Raw genomic sequence first — 20,313 nt, forward strand, 5'->3', positions numbered from 1 at the left:
GCTCGTTCAGCTTTCCGGGATGATACAAGATCTCGTAGTTGAAGGTGGAGAGCTCGATCCTCCACCTTAAGATCTTGTCGTTTTTGATTTTGCCCCGCTGTGCATTATCGAACATGAAGGCTACCGACCGTTGGTCCGTGAGGAGAGTGAATCTCCTGCTGGCCAGGTAATGCCTCCAATGTCGCACCGCTTCCACTATGGCTTGGGCTTCCTTTTCCACTGAGGAGTGGCGGATTTCTGAAGCGTGGAGGGTTCGGGAGAAAAAGGCCACGGGTCTGCCCGCTGGGTTAAGGGTGGCCGCTAGAGCTACGTCGGAGGCATCGCTCTCGACCTGGAAGGGGAGGGACTCGTCGATGGCGCGCATCGTGGCCTTTGCGATATCCGCTTTGATGCGGCTGAAGGCCTGGCAAGCCTCTGTCGACAGAGGGAAGGTCGTGGTCTGTATTAGGGGGCGGGCCTTGTCTGCGTACTGGGGGACCCACTGGGCGTAGTATGAAAAGGGCTTTTGAGCAGTGCGGGAGGGGAAATTCCATGAGGGCACGCATACGTTCGGGGTCGGGGCCTATTATCCCATTGCGTACTACGTAGCCCAGGATGGCTAGCCAGTTTGTGCTAAAAATGCACTTGTCCTCGTTGTACGTGAGGTTCAAGGCTTTAGCGGTCTGGAGGAATTTTTGGAGGTTGGCGTCGTGGTCCTGCTGATCGTGGCCGCAGATGGTTACATTGTCGAGATACGGGAACGTGGCCCGTAACCCGTGTTGATCAACCATTCGGTTCATCTCTCGTTGGAAGACCGAGACCCCGTTTGTGACGCCAAATGGGACCCTTAGGAAATGGTATAATCGCCCGTCTGCCTCGAAGGCTGTGTACTTGCGGTCACTTGGGCTGATGGGGAGCTGATGGTAGGTGGACTTGAGGTCCACGGTGGAGAAGACCTTATATTGGGCAATCCAATTGACCATGTCGGATACGCGGGGGAGAGGGTACGCGTCTAGTTGTGTGTACCTGTTGATGGTCTGACTATAGTCTATGACCATCCTTTGCTTCTCCCCTGTCTTTACTACTACCACCTGTGCTCTCCAGGGACTATTGCTGGCCTGGATTATGCCTTCCTTTAGTAGCCGCTGGACTTCGGACCGAATGAAGGTCCGGTCCTGGGCGCTGTACCGTCTGCTCCTAGTGGCGACGGGTTTGCAATCCGGGGTGAAGTTTGCAAACAAGGATGGGGGTTGCACCTTGAGGGTTGCAAGGCCGCAGATAGTGAGTGGGGGTATTGGGCCGCCGAATTTGAAGGTTAGGCTCTGTAGGTTGCACTTGAAGTCTAATCCCAGTAATGTGGGGGCGCAGAGTTGGGGAAGGACGTAGAGCCTGTAGTTTTTAAACTCCCTCCCTTGCACCGTTAGGGTAACTATGCAGAAGCCTTTGATCTGTACGGAGTGGGATCCTGCAGCTAGGGAAATCTTTTGTGCGCTGGGACGGATGGTCAAAGAACAGCGTCTTACCGTGTCGGGGTGGATGAAGCTCTCCGTGCTCCCGGAGTCGACTAGGCATGGTGTCTCGTGCCCGTTTATCAGCACCGTTGTCGTCGTCGTCTGGAGCGTCCGGGGCCGTGCTTGGTCCAGCGTCATTGAAGCCAGACGTGGTTGTAATGGTTGAGCGTCTTCTTCGAACCCCGAGGAGCCGTCGACACTGGGGTCCGTTGTTGTCGTCCAAGATGGCGTCGGGGGTGAACAAGATGGCTGCCCCCATGCATCGCACATGGCTGGGGGGTCACAAGATGGCGGCGGGGGTGGACAAAATGGCCGCCCCCATGCGTCGCACAGGTCTGGGGTGGTCCAAGATGGCGGCGCCCTTCCTCCCCTCGTGGTGGCCGGGACCCAAAATGGCGGCGCCTGCGGGTCGCACATGGGGCGCTGGGGGGTTGAGGAGTGTTAGGAACGCGCAGGGCTCCCTCTTCTCTGGGGACAGCGGTGGCCGGGACCCAAAGTGGTAGCGCCGGCGGGTCATACATGGGGCGCGGGGGGGGGGGGGGGGTTGGGGAGCGTAAACGGCGTGCAGGGCTCCCTGTTCTCCCGGGACAGCGGCGACCTCGCGGGACCGGCACACAGCCGCGAAATGGCCCTTTTTCCCGCAGCTCTTACAGATCGCTGCGCGGGCCCGGCAGCGCTGCCGGGGGTGTTTCGCCTGGCCGCAGAAATAGCAGCGGGCTCCCCCGGTGCGACTTGGCGTTTGATCCGCGCAAGCCTGTGGCGTGTCCGGGGGGGGGGTTGGGTTTGTCGCGACGGGTGCGTACGGAGCCCAATGGGCTGCCGCGTGGTCGGGGCCGTAGGCGCGGGTATTTCGCGCGGCCACGTCTAGGGAGGCTACTAGGGCCCGTGCCTCTGAGAGTCCTAGCGACTCTTTTTCTAGAAGTCTTTGGCGGATTTGGGAGGAGTTCATACCTGCCACAAAAGCATCGCGCATTAACATATCCGTGTGTTCATTTGCGTTCACCGGCGGGCAGCTGCAGGCCCATCCCAAAATTAGTAGCGCGGCGTAGAATTCATCTATCGATTCTCCGGGACTTTGCCGTCTCGTTGCGAGTTGATAGCGAGCGTAGATCTGGTTTACTGGGCGAACATAGAGACTTTTTAGTGCTGCGAACGCCGTCTGGAAATCCTCTGCGTCTTCGATGAGGGAGAAAATCTCCGTGCTTAACCTCGAGTGCAGGACCTGTAGTTCTGTGACCCGGCCGGTGGCCGTTCTGAGGTAGGCCTCGAAACAAATCTGCCAGTGCTTGAAAGCTGCTGCTGCGTTCACTGTGTGGGGGCTGATCCTCAGGCATTCCGGGATGATCCTGAGCTCCATAGTCCTTTAGTCACGCTTAATAAATTGTAGCGCACAAAGACTCCGAGAGACGAATAGAGTGAAGTCGATGAGGCTTTATTAAGCGTGACTGTTCCCCCGCAGTTCAGTAGTAGACTGCCTGCGGGGGAGGACTCCTGGTACTTATACTCCGCCTTCAGGGCGGAGCTAGAGGTCAACGTCCAACCAGGACCCGGGATCTGTCAGCCAATGACATCACGGCTTCACAGTCCCACATGACCCCTAATGCATACTACCACAACCTGGAAAACAAAACACCTGGAAAACAAACAAAACAAACAACAAAACCACCAACCAAACTAGGGCAGACAGGCCCATAAATGTAGGCTTTACCTGCCATCCTCCCCTCGTTCCCTCTCCACCCGCACATTTCACCACCATACAACTGTCCCTTAGTTCAGGTCCAGCTCTCCTGCCTGATGAACGACCACACCTCGTCCGGTGTATCAAAATAGTGGTGCCTGTCCTGGTATGTTACCCACAGTCTCGCCGGGTGCAGGAGCCCAAACTTCACCCCTTTACTGTGGAGCACCACCTTCGCCCGGTTAAAACCTGCACGCCTCCTCGCCAGCTCAGCTCCCAGGTCCTGGTAAATTCGGATCTAGCGGTTCTCCCACTTACTGCTCTGCTCATTCTTCGCCCACCGCAGGACTCGCTCCCGGTCTGCCAAGCGCTGAAACCGTATCACCATCGCCCTCGGTGGCTCGTTTACCCTCAGCTTTCTGGCGAGAACCCTGTGCGCCCCATCCAGATCCAAGGGCCGCGGGAAGGCCCCCACGCCCATCAACGTCCCCAACATTGTGGCCATGTACGTGCTCGCGTCTGCCCCCTCCGCTCCTTCAGGAAGGCCCAGGATCCGCAGATTGTGGCTCCGAGACCTACACTCAAGGTCATCCAGCCTCTCCTGCCATCTCTTATGGACCGCCTCGTGCGCCTCCACCTTCACCGCCAGGCCCAGGATCTCATCCTCGTTCTCCGCCACCTTCCTCCTCACCTCCTTGATCTCCTTCTCCTGCGCCTTCTGGGTCACCACAATTCTTTCCATGGAGGCCAGCATTTCCGTTTTCAGCTCCATGAAGCAGTTTTTAAGGAGCTCCTGCTGTTCTCTGGCCCACTGGGCCCACACCTCCCAATCTTCTCCGGCCGCCATTTTGTCCTCCCGGACCTTCTCGACCTTCTTCCCCGGTTTCGCGCGTCTGCCGTCTCCGCTCCTGGTCCTCTCCATGCATCACAGGGGGGGGGGAACCTCTGCCACGTCCGTTCCTGCGCCGGTCCCTCCTGTCAATTACCGCCGCCGCTCCTTTTAGCGACCTGACAAACCGATCCCGGCGGGAGCTGCCGTTCGCGCGACCTAGCAGGTCATGGCTGCTACCAGAAGTCCATGGCGCCCATTTGTAAATACGTTTAGTAAACCGCATCCAAAGAACAAAGAAAAGTACAGCACAGGAGCAGGTTCTTCGGCCCTCTAAGCCTGTGCCAATCATGATGCCCTAACTAAAAAAACACCTTCTACCCTTAGTCGGTCCGTATCCCTCTATTTCCTCCCTATTCATGTACCCATCCAGATGCCTCTTAAATGTTTCTAATGTGTCTGCACCCACCACTCTCTGTGTGAAAAACTTACCCCGCACATCTCCTTAAACCTTCCCCCTCTCACCTTGAACATGTGCCCCTTGTAATTGACACTTCCACCCTTGGTAAAAGCCTCTGACTATCCACCCTGTCTATGCCTCTCATAATTTTGTAGACCTCTATCAGGTCTCCCCTCAGCCTCAATCTTTCCAGTGAAAATAATCCTAGTTTATTCAACCTCTCCTCATAGCAACATCCTGGTGAACCTTCTTTGCACCCTCTCCAAAACTTCCATGTCCTATGATGTTACAGCTTCAGCAATCAACACTTTTGCCTGAGGCAGCAGGTATAAGGGACTGGTAAGTGAATAAGCAGTGATTTGTCACTGTTTCTGTCTGGACTGTTCTTTAGCTTCCAGGCAGGGGTGGATGATGGGGTGGGGGTTCCTGATATGGGGGTCTCTAGGGATGGCATGGGGGCACAGTGGTTAGCACAGTGGTTAGCACCAGGGACCTGGGTTCAATTCCAGCTTTGGGTGATTGTGTGGAGTTTGCACGTTCTCCCCGTGTCTGCATGGGTTTCCTCTGGGTGCTCCGGTTTCCTCCCACACTCCAAAGATATGTAGGTTAGGTGAATTAGCAATGATAAATTGCCCCTTGGTGTCCAGGAATGTACAGATTAGGTTGTGGGTAAGGGCGGTGGAATGGGTCTGGGTGGGGTGCTCCAGAGGGCCGTTGCAGATTTGATGGGCATAAGGACTTGCTTCTGCACTGTAGGCAGTCTATGGAGGGTTCTCTGTTGGGTGGGGGGGGGGGGGGGGGGTCTCTGATGTGGGGGGTCACTGATATGGAGGTCTGAAGAGGGTCTGATGAGTGGTGTAATGGATTTTGGCATGGGCAGGTTTTTCATTGTGGGGAGAGGGACGCTGGGTGCACCAATGTTAAATACTTGCCCCCTTTACCCACTGCGGGTTCCACCACATTGGAGCCACACTTGAAAATACCTGCACCAATCCATGCCCAGGTGAATCCAGGCCGAGAGGCCTGGAGCCTCCCAGGGGCCTGGGGAATTGGGCTTCCAGCCTGTTAATCAGATGCAAATGGGTTCAAATGATCCATTTGCATCCTCCCACTGGTGTGGCACGTGTAGCTTGCTGCCGCCGTCGGTGGGGGACTGGAGCATTGGAACGGTGCCCACCCCGTGTTTTGCCCAACGCTCAATTCCTCGCTGGTTTCGGAATCCTGCTACCGGCTGTGAGTAGCGGAGAATCCACCCCATGATTTAACCGCACTGCCTCTGATTGTACTAATCTTCAATTCCATTTCCAAGGCAAGTCATTACAATGTCCTTTATAAACATTGTAACATATCTTGCAATGCTTTAAAAGTGAGAACAGTGTCACTTTAAAAAATGCAAATAAATCTATTTTGCTGCTTGGATTTCAGAAAGTCCATGATAGCAAAAGCCAGCAGAAATTAGTAGCAAATGCTGGAGGTTACGTGTGTTTTATAGGCATACAATTACATATCAAAAAGCTGTACTGTGTGGAAATGGTGTGACACCTGAATAATCCAAACAGCTACTTGTTCTGGCTTTGGTAGTACAGTGGCAATTTTACTGGGCTAGTTATCCAGAGTCCTGGACTAATAATGTGAAGGTGCGAGTTCAAATCCCCACCTCAACAGGCTAGAAAGTCTAAATTCAGTTGAGCAATTAAATCTGGAACAAAAAAACTGGAATCAGTTCAAGGTAATTGCAATACGCCTGAATTGATGTAAAAGTCCATCTGCTGTCCTTACCTGGTCTGGCCTAGATTTGAGTCCAGACCCACTGCAATGGGGTTTACTCCGATCTGGCTTCTGATATGGTCCAGCAAGCCACTCAATTGTATTCAAGAAGGCGGTTCACCACCATGTTCTCAAAGGCCGTTAAATGCTGGCCACTTCTCGAGAATGAAATAAAAACAGAAACACAGACTAAACTTATATTAATCCCGGCACTGTACATGTACAGTTACGCAGGAGAAGTCTGTTTCCGTGATACCCCCTATTGATTACAAAACCATCTTGTGACATTTTCCAGCTTCCCTCCAACTGTTGTTTTCAGGAAGGGAAAAAAACCCGCACAAGCTCTACGTTCTTGTATCAGGTATGCAAAAACACATGTCCTTTAAAGTGATTTACTTTTTCTCTGGATCACTTATATTTCATGGATTGTTTGAGACTGTCATATGGTTCTGATTACTCTGCACCTTTCTACAAGCAGTTGCATAACACAGAGGGTCAAGCAATCGCTGGAACATTCAGATCTCTCGTATAATTTCATCCGCTGAGATTCTGCAGAACAATGCACGTTTGATCAACTGAGGCTTTGATTTTGACATTTTTACATTTGAGCCAAGTTAAGCAGTAGGCCAAAGGGGAAGAAAGCATTTTAGGTTAGAATTTTTTTCATGGAGCTTAGTCATGAGAGACTGGATTTTGTCTTTTATGGTACATTTAATTTTAGTGTAAGGTCCGGCATGAATTGCAAACTGTTGATTTTATAATCAGTGACAACCCCACCTCACGCTTATGAAGAGTTGCTTGTTATAATTGTTATCGTTGCTGTTAGAATCGATAATAATGCAATTCTATCACCAAACAAATTGTCAAGCAAAAGTATAACTGAAAATGGTTCAAAGCAATAATTTCAAACAAGCTATCACTTCTATCATAAACATGTGGTTAGAGGTTATGGGTGGAATTCTCCATTGGCTGACGCCTAAATCAGGAAACGCGATTGGGCAGAGAATAGGTTCCGACGCTAAAATCACAGCGGGTGCCATTTTGATGCCAGATCGCTATTCTACGTCACCTCGACAGCGGAATTAGTGCGGTCCGGAACGCACGTACAGTAGACACCTTTTGCATATCATTAGCGGGCCTGACCCGTATTCTCCGGGGCCTCTGCAATTCACCGCCTCCGATAGGCCGAGTTGCCGATGGTTCACTTGTGGGCCGGGATTCACCGCCCCGCCGCGCCACATTTCTACCCCGACCAGCCGGCGGGGTTCTCTGTTTTGCCAGCCGGTCAATGGGGTTTCCCATTGTGGGGCAGCCCCACTCTGTCGGGAACCCCCCGGGCACCGGCACAACGGAGACTCCCGCTGGCGGAGAATCCCGGCCGTGCTTTTAAAAATCGTGAAACCGGTGTCGTGTCTGTTGAGGGAGAGAGAGGGGGTACAGAAAGTGTCCAACATCACCATAGTTTGCTGACAGTTGTGTCGCTGGCTGGGGGGCTTCTGCCAGGGCCGGGGGGAGTAGCGGGTGTTGGTCAGGAAGTGGGCTGAATGGTCTGGGTGGACAGACACGGAACACCATTGTCGAAAGGCAGCATTGCAGCTGCGCATGCCGCTGACAGCCCACGGTGAACTTAGGGTCATAAACGTTCCTCCCCCCCCCACCCAAGGCATTCCCCTATGTACCTTCTGTCCCAGCCAGCTCATCAGCTGAATGGACAAGCTCCAGCACAACCAGTGCCCTCTTTTTGGCTGGGATAAGTGTGTGTGGGCAGTGTAAAATGTATATGCAGCTGCAGCTTGTCAGCCTCTCAATCACGGACCCGGCGAATCCTGTACCGTTTTCCATTGGAATCGATTGTGTTCCACGTGGCCCCGGTGCTAGCCCCTCCACGGTTGCTGAATCAATCCGGGTCTGGCCCCAGTTTTTCTGTTGTGAAAATCCACAAATTCTGCATTGGCGTCAACACCTGTCGCAGAAACGGAGAATCCCATCCTATGTTTTTGGTGCAATAACCAAAATGCACTTGAAATGTTGCTGTTTTTCTGAAGTGAAGTACTGGACGGGATTCTCTCAGCCCGGGGTCAGGCCGGAGAATCCCCACGCTGCCCCGACGTGGAGAATCGGCGCCGTAATCTGCTCTCAGCCGGCAGTACCTCGGCGTGGGAGAATCCGGGGGCGGCCTGTGGGGGGGGGGGGGGGGAAATCGACCCTGGGGGGGCCTCCGTTGTGGCCTGGCCCGCGATCAGGGCCCACTGATCGGCGGGCCAGCCTCTCGGACGGGGGGCCTCCTTTCTTCCGGGCTGGCCCCCTTTAGCCCTATGCCATGTTGCATCGGGGTCGGCGCGGAGAAGGGAGACACTGCGCATGCGTGCGTTGGCGCCGGTGGCACAGCGCATGCGCGGACCCCGCGGTGCGCAGTTGACACCGGGATCAACAGCTGGAGCGGTGACGTCGTCAACACTTAGCCTCAGGATCAGAGAATCCCAATATTTCCACTCAAAATGCATTTACATAAGCACAAATGTAAAGTTTTCCATAAGCCAGCTCCATTGCACAGCCTAATAGGGTTTAACTGCTTTTCTTCCCATTGTATTAAAAATATTAATTCAGGAGTTTAATTAATCCAGCTGAAAGTGATTAATCACAAAAAATAAGGGGTGGGATTCTCCGATAATCGGCGCGATGGCCCGAACCCGGCGCCAAAAACGGCGCAAATCACTCCGGCGTCGGGCCCCCCGAAACGTCGCAAATTCTCCAGCCTGGAATGGGCTAGCAGCGGCGTGACGCCATTCGCGATGGCATCACCCGTCACGGATGCGCGCGCCATCAGTGACGCCATGCGGCGTCGCAGCACAAAAGACCCCACCCCGAGGTTCCAGGAGCGGTCCACTTCCTGGACGCAGTGGAGCAGAGGAGGGAGGCCCTGGACCCCGGACACGGCTGCAGGGTCGCACCACATGTCAGCCGGCACCTGTAGAGGGAGGTGGTAGAGGCAGTCAGTGCCGTGGCCGTGACAGCAAGGCCAGGTGTCCAGTGAGACAAGAAGATCAATGACCTTGTCAGGGCAGCCAGGGTGCATACTCCCCCCGCCACCTCCGATGTGCAGCACAGCCCTAGGTGCAACTGATATGGCTGCACCCACCCATGCAGGCTGCATTGGCAGGATGGGGTGTGAACCTATGCCAACATACACACAACTGCTGGTCCGCATGTATATGTCTGCCTAACGCTGTTGCCCGTTATCCCTGCCACCCTCCCGCCCCCCCCACAGGAGAAGCGCGCACACAGCAACCTGGAGCGTGAGAGGACCGGAGGGGGTCCACCCGAACTGCGACTACTCACCATCCATGAGGAGAGGGCCCTGGAACTTGCTGGCGGACCCGAGGACTGGGAGGTTGCAGATGCAGAGGTCGGGGGCGCATCACCAAGTGAGACCCCCCACAGCCCGCCCCCCTTCCCCTCCTATCCCCCTTCCCCCCATATCCCCCTTTTCCCCATATCCCCATCTGTGTGTCTAACCATGCATGCTGTATTGTGTATTGCAGGACCAAATGTCAACCCACCCGTCCCGCGGATGCTGACCGCCCCCAGGACGTTCCAGGGCAGCCACAAGACAGGGACAGACCCGGCCCATCAGGCATACGATGTCCCCAGGACGATCCAGGGAGGCCACGAGCCAGGGACAGACCCGGAGCACCAGGGAGACGGCGCCCCCATCTAGTGCGAGTGCGGTGACCCCGGCGGGCATCACCCAGCGACAAGGGGGGCAGCCACAGGAACAGGCCCCCGTCGCAGCCGACCCAGGACGCACCTACCCAGGACGCACCTACCCAGGACGCTGATGCACAGGGCGCTGATGCACAGGACACTGATGCACAGGACACTGATGCACAGGACACTGATGCACAGGACACTGACGCACAGGACACTGACGCACAGGACACCGACGCACAGGACACTGACGCACAGGACACTGACGCACAGGACACCGACGCACACGACACCGACGCACACGACACCCACACACAAGGGATGGATGGACAAGAACCACCACTCCAGGGAACCCCGGACTTTGGGTCGGATGAGGAGCACTACACTACGCCACTGCTATCTCCTACACCCTCCACAATCGCAGAGACACTCACCTCGGTTGGGCACTTTAGTGATGAGGCAACTGGGACACTAACTGGTGCGCACAACACAGCCGTCCCGGTACAGGAGGTGGAGGGAGGAGCAGCTGAGGGGCCAGGTGGTCGGAGGGCAGCCCGGCACAAGCAACCATCTGCTGCCCAGACGGGTCCCGGGTTCCTGGAGTTACCACACCCACCCAAAGACCCGATGCAGTCACGGACCAAGGGACGATCAGAAGGAGTGACGGCCGACTTGTGGCAGCCGCAGACGCAGGTGGAGGAGTCCACCCACGTGCAGGAGCAGGGAGGGGTGCCGGTCATGCGTGCCACCCAGGCCGAAACAGCATGGGTGGCGTCCGCGGTGGAGGCAATGGGTGCAACGGTGTCAGGCATGGGGAGCGGTTTGCGAGGCCTGGGGCTTTCCGTGCAGGCGGCGTCCGTGGCCCAGAACAAGGCTGCCCTCTCACAGGCAGCCATGAGCCAGGGCCAGCAGCAGGTCGCAGAGGCGCTCAACGCCGTGGCCCAGTCTCAGCAGGCCATGGGCCAGTCCCAGCAGGCCATGGGCCAGTCTCAACAGGCCGTGGCCCAGTCTCAGTAGGCCATCGCTGAGGCCATCGGCACCATTGCCCAGGTGCTGGCCGGCGTCGCCCAGACACAGACAGGGATGGCCAACTCCCTGAGCTCCATGGCTGCAAACTTGCACCCTTGTTGATACCAGGGCGGGTCTCCAGGACTAGCAGCGCCAGGTGTCAGGGGGGGCTTCGGATGCTCAGTCCGTTCGCATCCCCGACCCATGTATAGGCCCGGGGGCCGTCGGGCACCCCGAGGGAGGAGGAGGTGCTGGGGCCTGTTCCGGGTCCCCCTGTAGGGGAGGACCTGGAATACCGTGAAACCTTGGACTCCCCCCCCCTTCTGTCCCAGGTGCATCTGGTGGGCAGTGGGCAGGACAGGCTGGCAGCTCGCCATCCAAGTCGCCCGAGCTGCAGCCTGGCCCATCTAGGACGGGTCGCCCCAGGAAACGGCCGCCAAAGGGGTCCCTAGTCACAGGGCAGGAATCACAGGAGTCCACTTCCAGTTCTGCTGTACCGTCTGGGGAACCATCTAGACGTAGTCAAAGGGCCCGTAAGACCAAACAATTAGACACTAAGTAAGTTGGCACGGGTGCAGGGCACAGATTAGTTCTGGGGCTAGGGCACGTGTATGAACTGTTTGTTGTTAAAATCACTTTCACACCTACAGAAGCTGCCTTTGTGCTCTGTCCGATGCGTGCGGGGGTGTGGTGTGAGGTGAGCTCCAGTGGGTGTGTGAGGGGTGATAGAACATCGGCCCCAGGTGAGTGTGCCCCCCCGTCCCCCCGGGTCGCCCTCACCATCCCCCCGGGCAGACGACGGGACCGTGCGCTGCAGTGTCACGGCCGCAGGGACGGTCCGAGTGGAGCGTGGTACTGTGGCCATGGGTCAGACATTGTCCAACGATGTAGAGCCCAGAGCTCATCGCAGAGCGGGTTGTCATCATCTTCCATGGCCTGCAATAGACCCACTTCCCCCAGCGACCGTGTGAGCCCGGCCCGTTGTGCCGCAGGTGGATGTGCAATGGAGGGGTGGTGTGCTCGAACATGGTGGTGATGAAAGATTGTGCCAATACGAATGAGTCATGTACACTGCCCGGGTACCGGGCGCAGACGTGCAGGATCACCATGCGGTGGTCGCAGACCACCTGTATGTTCATGGAATAGGTCCCCTTCCTAGTCGTGAACACGGCCCTGTTATCCGCAGGTGGCCGCACGGCGACGTGCATCCCATCGATCGCCCCATGGACCATGGGCATCCTGGGCGCCGCAGCAAAGCCCACTGCCCGGGCATCCAGGCTGGCCCGGTCCACAGGGAAGCGGATGTAGCTGTCTGCAATGGCATATAGGGCGTCTGTCACTGCCCGGATGCGCCGGTGCCAGCGAGATGCCAGACAGGTGCTCACTCGGCACCTGGAATGACCCCATGGCATAAACATTCAGGGCCACCATAAACTTGACGGCCATGTGGAGAGGGTGTCCTTTTCCAGTGCCATGTGGTGCCAGGTGTGCCATCAGGTGGCAGATATGGGCGCCGGTTTCCAGGCTCATCCGGAGTCTCCTCCTGCATGCCAGGTCCGTGAGGTCCTGTTACGACGAGCAGGGCCAGTGCACATGGGGCCGGTATACACGGGGCCTCATCGGGTGTCGCCGTCGCCGTGGCACCACCTCCTCCTCCTCCTCATGCTCCTCCTTCTCGTCCTGTCATGCAGGCGACCCTCCAGCCTGGGCGGCTGCCACCTGCCTCCCTGCAGCACCTCCTCTGCAGCAGCCTCCGCCGCCTCCCTGGCAAGTTCCTGCTCCAGCTCCATCAGGGCAACATGTAAAAGTGCAGCTCCCGCCACATTGCTGGGTGATGCCCAAACATTACGGTCTGCAGAGGGTGGAGGGAGGAGGATGGGGCTGGGGGGGGATAGACAACGTCATCATTGCCCATATCACCCCCCCCCCCCCCGGCCTCCCGCAGCCAGGTGCCATGGGCTGCATGATCGCGACTATTGGAAGCTGGCACCTGGCCAGGCGGAGACCCACCCCAAACCCCCCTCCCCGGCACTCGACCTCCCCGGCACCCCCCCCCCCCCCACCCCCTCCCCCCCCCCCAGCACTTGACCTCCCTTCCCGGCACGCGCCCTCACCTTCCTGGCCCCCCCCCCTTCCCGGCACGCGCCCTCATCTCCCTGGCCCCCCGGCACGCGCCCTCACCTCCCTGCCTCCCCCCCCCCAGCACTTGACCTCCCTTCCCGGCACGCGCCCTCACCTTCCCGGCCTCCCCCTTCCCGGCACGCGCCCTCATCTCCCTGGCCCCCCGGCACGCGCCCTCACCTCCCTGCCCCCTCCCCCCCCATTCCTGGCACGCGCCTTCACCTCCCTGGCCCACCCCCCTCCCCGGCACGCGTCCTCACTTCCCCGGCACCCCCCCTCCCCGGCACGCGCCCTCACCTCCCCGCCCCCCCCCTCCCAGCACGCGCCCTCACCTCCCCGGCCCCCCCACTCCCCGGCACGCGCCCTCACCTTCCTGGCCCCCCCCTTCCCGGCACGCGCCCTCATCTCCCTGGCCCCCCGGCACGCGCCCTCACCTCCCTGCCTCCCCCCCCCAGCACTTGACCTCCCTTCCCGGCACGCGCCCTCATCTCCCTGGCCCCCCGGCACGCGCCCTCACCTCCCTGCCTCCCCCCCCCCAGCACTTGACCTCCCTTCCCGGCACGCGCCCTCACCTCCCTGCCCCCCCCCCCATTCCCGGCACGCGCCTTCACCTCCCCAGCCCCACCCCCTCCCCGGCACGCGCCCTCACGTCCCCGGCCCCCCCCTCCCCGCCCCCCCGCCTCCCCAGCACGCGCCCTCACCTCCCCGCCCCCCCCCCCATGCACGTGCCCTCACCTCCCCGCCACCCCCCCCCTCCCATGCACGTGCCCTCACCTCCCCACCCCCCCCCTCCCCAGCAAGCGCCCTCCCCTCCCCGCCCCCCCCTCCCCGGCACGCGCCCTCACCTCCCCGGCCCCCCCCCTCCCCAGCACGCGCCCTCAACTCCCCGCCCCCCCCCTCCCCAGCACGCGCCCTCACCTCCCCGCCCCCCCCCTCCCCAGCACGCGCCCTCACCTCCCACCCCCCCCCCCCTCCCCAGCACGCGCCCTCACTTCCCCGGCCCCCCCCCCTTCCCGGCACGCGCCCTCACCTCCCGGCCCCCCCCTCCCTGGCACGCGCCCTCACCTCCCCGCCCCCCCTCCCCAGCACGCGCCCTCACCTCCCACCCCCCCCCCCTCCCCAGCACGCGCCCTCACTTCCCCGGCCCCCCCCCTTCCCGGCACGCGCCCTCACCTCCCGGCCCCCCCCTCCCTGGCACGCGCCCTCACCTCCCCGCCCCCCCTCCCCGGCACGCGCTCTCACCTCCCTGCCCCCTGATGCACCAGCAATTACGACGAGACGAGAGTAGAGCGTAATCGAGGCTTTATTACGCAGAGATGTATAGCCTCCCACAGCTGCTGCCGAAATGGCTGCAGCTCAGAGAGCACACACATTTATACTCCGCCGCAGGCAGGGATCTACCCCCGTACCTGTAGTACAGGGGCCTTACCGTAATACCCTCGCATGCAGTATATACAATATAACAGTGGTGACTACCACATTCACCACCTGTTAAAAAAAGAGTCCAGCGGGGGTGGTGGAAAACTACTTACATACAGGTTGTTTAAAATTTAAGAAAGAAGTTACAAATTCAGACGATCGGGCGCCTTGATCCGTCGTTGCGAGCGCCGAGTTCTGGTGCCGATTCAGGCGCCGGTTCGGTCGTCGGTGACTCTGGGAGCTTGTCGACCTCATCTTCATCCCGGGTGGGACCAAGGGGTGGACGGATCGTCCTGGAGCGGGGGCTGTGGTGGGGTGCGCCGGGGGAAGGGAGGGTGGCACTGTGGCAGAGGAGGGGGGGTGTGTGGGGACCCGGCTGGCGCCAGGTCCCTGAGGGACACTGTGCCTTGGCGGCCGTCGGGGTATGCTACGTAGGCATACTGCGGGTTCGCGTAGAGTAGCTGGACCCTCTCAACCAACGGGTCCACCTTGTGGAGCTGCACGTGCTTGCGGAGGAGAACGGGTCCTGGTGCTGCCAGCCATGTTGGGAGCGAACCCCGGAGGTGGACTTCCTGGGGAAGACAAGGAGACGTTCATGGGGGGGTTTCGTTAGTCGCCGTGCACAGGAGCGACCGAATGGAGTGAAGGGCGTCGGGGAGGACATCCTGCCAGCGGGAAGCCGGAGATTTCGGGACCGTAATTTTGGGAGGGCATCATCGAGGCCAGCTACAGCCCCGTTAAAACTGGGGAGAAGCACAGAATGGTCGTGGACTACAGCCAGACCATCAATCGGTACACGCAGCTCGACGCGTACCCCCTCCCATGCATATCTGCTTTGGTCAATCAGATTGCGCAGTACCGGGTCTTCTCAACGATAGACCTAAAATCTGCCTACCACCAGCTCCCATTCATAAAGCGGACCGTCCATACACTGCTTTCGAGGCGGACGGTCGTCTCTATCACTTCCTCAGGGTTCCCTTCGGCGTCACTAATGGGGTCTCGGTCTTCCAAAGGGAGATGGACCGAATGGTCGACCGGTACGGTTTGCGGGCCACCTTTACGTACCTAGACAACGTCACCATCTGCAGCCATGATCAGCAGGACCACGATGACAACCTTGCTAAATTCCTCCCCACCGCCACTCTCCTCAACCTCACCTACAGCAAGGAGAAGTCCGTGTTCAGCACAACCCGCCTAGCCTTCCTCGTATATGTGGTCCAGAACGGAGTTCTGGGCCCCGATCCCGACCGCATGCGCCCCCTCATGGAGCTTCCCTTCCCCCACTGCCCCAAGGCCCTCAAACGTTGCCTGGGGTTCTTCTCCTACTACGCCCAGTGGGTCCCAAACTAGGCGGACAAGGCCCGCCTACTCATTCAGTCCACCCACTTTCGCCTTACGGCTGATGCACAACAGGCCTTCGCCCGTATCAGAGCTGATATAGCCAAGGCCGGGATGCACGCAGTAGACGAGACACTGTCCTTCCAAGTAGAAAGCGACACATCAGACGTCGCACTTGCCGCCACCCTCAAACAGGCAGGCAGACCCGTGGCATTCTTTTCCCGCACCCTTCATGCCTCAGAAATTCGGCACTCGTCCGTCGAAAAAGAGGCCCAAGCTATCGTTGAAGCTGAGCGGCATTGGGGGCATTACCTGGCCGGCGGGAGATTCACTCTCCTCACTGACCAACGGTCGGTAGCCTTCATATTCAACAACACGTAGCGGGGCAAGATCAAAAATTATAAAATCTTGCGGTGGAGAATATAATTACGAGATTCTCTATCGCCCCGGCAAACTCAACGAGCCCCCAGACGTCCGATCCCGAGGTACATGGGCCAGTGCACAAGTAGACCGACTCTGGGCCCTACACGACAGCCTTTGTCACCCGGGGGTCACACGGTTGTACCATCTTGTCAAGGCTCGCAATCTGCCCTACTCCGTCGAGGAAGTACGGACAGTCACCAGGTACTGCCAGGTCTATGCGGAGTGCAAGTCGCACTTCTATTGGCCGGACCGTGCGCGCCTGGTGAAAGCCTCCCGTCCCTTTGAACGCCTCAGTGTGGATTTCAAAGGGCCCCTCCCCTCCACCGACCGAAACACGGATATTCTTAGTGTGGTCGATGAGTACTCCAGGTTCCCCTTCGCCATCCCATGCCCCGACATGAAGTCTGCCACCATCATCAAAGCCCTAAACATTATCTTCGCTCTGTTCGGTTTCCCTGCCTATATCCACAGTGATAGGGAATCCTCATTCATGAGCGATGAGCTATGTCAGTTCCTGCTCAGCAGGGGTATCGTCTCCAGCAGGACAACCAGCTATAACCCCCGGGGAAACGGGCAGGTAGAGAGGGAGAACGGGACGGTTTGGAGGGTCGTCCAACTGACCCTACGGTCCAGGAATCTCCCAGCCTCTAGCTGGCAGGAGGTCCTCCTTGATGCACTACACTCCATCCGGTCGCTACTCTGCACTGCTACGAATAACACACCCCATGAACGTCATTTTGCCTTCCCCATGAAGTTCACATCCGGGGTGTCGCTCCCGACTTGGCTAGCAGCTCCAGGACCGGTCCTGCTCAGGAGGCACGTCCGACTCCACAAGGTGGACCCGTTGGTGGATAGGGTGCACTTGCTCCTTGCCAACCCCCAGTATGCCTATGTGGCGTACCCCGACGGCTGCCAAGATACTCTCTCCCTCAGGGACCTGACACCAGCAGGTTCCACTCATACACACTTCCCCGGCCTGGAGCCACCCTCCCCTCCCCCGGCGCTCCCAACATTAACCCCACCAGGACCATCCCTCCTCCCCCTGCCCACGCAAGAGGATGAAGAGGATTTCGGCACGCTCCCGGGGTCACCCGACATCAGGCCAGCACCGACGTCGCCAGCTTCGACATCGCCGCCACCGTTACGTTGCTCCCAGCGGAACGTCAAGGCACCAGACCGGTTGAATCTCTAACTGGCACCGGACTTTCAAAGGACATTTTTTTTCTCCCCTAATAAAACACTGTACATAAATTCACTACTGTATATAGTTCTCCACCATCCCCCACCGGACTCATTTTTAACAGGGGGTGAATGTGGTAAACCACTGTTACACCTGTATTAGGTGATGTAAGGTAGGACGTGTACCACAGGTTCGCCGGTAGCCCCTGCCTGTTGGCTCCGCTCAGTAGGAGTATATATATGCGTGTCCTCTATTCAGCAGCCATTTCGCCAGCTGCTGTAGGAGGCCACACACTTTACTGCAATAAAGCCACAGTTGTATCCAACCTGAGTCTTTGTACAATTGATCGTGCATCACGGAGATCATGTCAGAGCATGGGACGGCAAAAGGGAATCGAGTATTCGTCAACAATGTTGAGGAAGTACACGTTACGGTCAATGGAGGGGAGGGGCCCTTTGAAGTCGATGCTGAGGCGCTCAAAGGGGCGAGAGGCCTTTACCAGGTGCAACCTGTCTGGCCGATAGAATTGTGGTTTGCACGCCGCGCAGACCTGGCAGTCCCTGGTCACGGTCCTGACCTCCTCGATGGAGTAAGGCAGGTTGCGAGCCTTGATAAAGTGAAAAAAGCGGGTGACCCCCGGGTGACAGGGTTCATTGTGTGAGTGCCTCGTGCCTTTTATAGTGGGAAACCACCTCCCAAGTGTTCTGTCTGCTGATTGGTTATGTCCTGTTCCCTGTGTTCATTAGCTGCATCTCATTAAGTGGCTGTCAGCATATCATGACAATCAGCAGATCAATATCCGCCAGTTCTGCCACCTCTATTATGATGCCACCACCAAACACATCTGTCCTTTTCCACTTTCAGCATTCAGATGGGATTGTTCCCTTCGCAACGTCCCAGCTGGTCCACTCGTCAGTCATCCCTAAAAAACCATCCCCTTCTCATAGCACGTTTTCATGAGAAGGCCGTGCACAATCGCCAGGCGTGGGGGAAGACTGGAGGGGGACCAGCAGACCCGAGGCCCCTCACCATGCCCGAGCAGAGGGCACTGGATGCCCTGAGGAAAGGGAGGTCGCCGACGCGGAGGTCGGTGGTGGACAAGCAAGTGAGATCCCTGCTTAGTTGCGGATCCTCATTCACATGTGTGGACCCCCCCCACACCCCCTCCCCCTAATCGCCCACCGCTGTCGGTGCGGAGTCTGCACATTCTCCCCGTACCTGCATGGGTTTCCTCCGGGTCCTCCGGTTTCCTCCCACAGTCCAAAGATGTGCAGGTTAGGTGGATGGCCATGCTAAATTGCCTTTAGTGACCAAAAAAGGGTTGGGTGGGATTACTGACTTACGGGGATAGGGTGGAGGTGTGGTCTTGTGTAGGGTGCTCTTTTCCAAGGTTGGTGCAGACTCGATGGGCCGAATGGCCTCCTTCTGCACTGTAAATTTTATCATCATAGAATTTACAGTGCAGAAGGAGGCCATTCGGCCCATCAAGTCTGCACCGGCTCTTGGAAACAGCACCCTCCCCAAGGTCAACACCTGCACCCTATCCCCATAACCCAGTAACCCCACCCAACACTAAGGGCAATTGTGGACACTAATGGCAATTTATCATGGCCGATCCACCTAACCTGCACATCTTTGGACTGTGGGAGGAAACTGGAGCACCCGGAGGAAACCCACGCACACACGGGGAGGATGTGCAGACTCCGCACAGACAGTGACCCAAGCCGGAATCGAACCTAGGACCCTGGAGCTGTGAAGCAATTGTGCTATCCACAATGCTACCATACATTCTATATCATTGTGCAAGTTTTAATGTTGAAAACAACGAAGCAACTCAGGTAGCAACAAATTGTGAACTGAATCAACATTGTAATCCAAACAAAATTTTAAATGGTTTAAACTACAGTACTGTCAAGGCCTTAAATTTGGGTACAGAGGAGATTAACTAAAATTATACTAGGGGTGCGGGAAAGTGACATCTGTTAACTAGAAAGACAAGAGCAGTTGAGATTGTTCACCTTAGAGCAGAGAAGGTTTGGGGGAAATTTAATAGAGGTGTTCAAAGTTATGAGGGGTTTTGGTAGAGTGAATAAAGAGAAGCTGTTTCCACTGATTGGAGGGCTGGTAAACAGAAGACAGATTTAAGATGATTGGCAAAAGAACCTGATGGAGAGATAAGGACATGGGCGGGATTCTCCATTGGCCGACGCTGGAATCGGGAAATGCGATTGGGCGGAGAATAGGTTTCGACGCCAAGACTGTGGCGGCCGCCGATTTGACGTCAAATTGCAATTCTCCGACAGTGTCGATGCATTCCGGAAGGAATGTACAGTAAACACCATTTGCGTATCATTAGTGTAGTGGGCCCGAGCCGGTACTCTCCGGACCTCAGCAATCCTCCTCCTCCGAAGGGCTGCGTTCCCGATGGCGCGGCTCACTTGAGCTTTTAAAAATCCTGAAACCGCGTTGTGGCTGATGATGGAAAGAGAGAAGGTAGGACACAGAGCGAAGCGACTGTGGGCTGTGGAGCCGGACATTGGCGAGGCTGGCTGGGGTGTGGGGGTCCCTGCCAGGAACAGGCCCATTGGCCGAGGTGACCCCCACGGGACTGGGGTGGTATCTATTCCCAGATAGCCATTACCACAGCCTGCAAAGCAGCCATCTTACTGCGCACCCTCTAACCACCTACTTTGACCCCTGGTTCTGCAGAGTGACCCAGGTCTTGGATATGCTGATCCATAGCCGAAACTGTCGCCCCCAATGCCTCCACCGCGGACGTCACCCGTGTGGTGTTTGAAGTCTTGGGTACTCTGAGACACAGACAAACCAACACGGTTGCGATTGGTACAACGCAGTTTTATTTCTTTTAACTATTTATATAACAAACTCTGG

Source organism: Scyliorhinus torazame, chromosome 6 (assembly GCF_047496885.1).
Source record: "Scyliorhinus torazame isolate Kashiwa2021f chromosome 6, sScyTor2.1, whole genome shotgun sequence".
Taxonomy (NCBI): domain Eukaryota; kingdom Metazoa; phylum Chordata; class Chondrichthyes; order Carcharhiniformes; family Scyliorhinidae; genus Scyliorhinus; species Scyliorhinus torazame.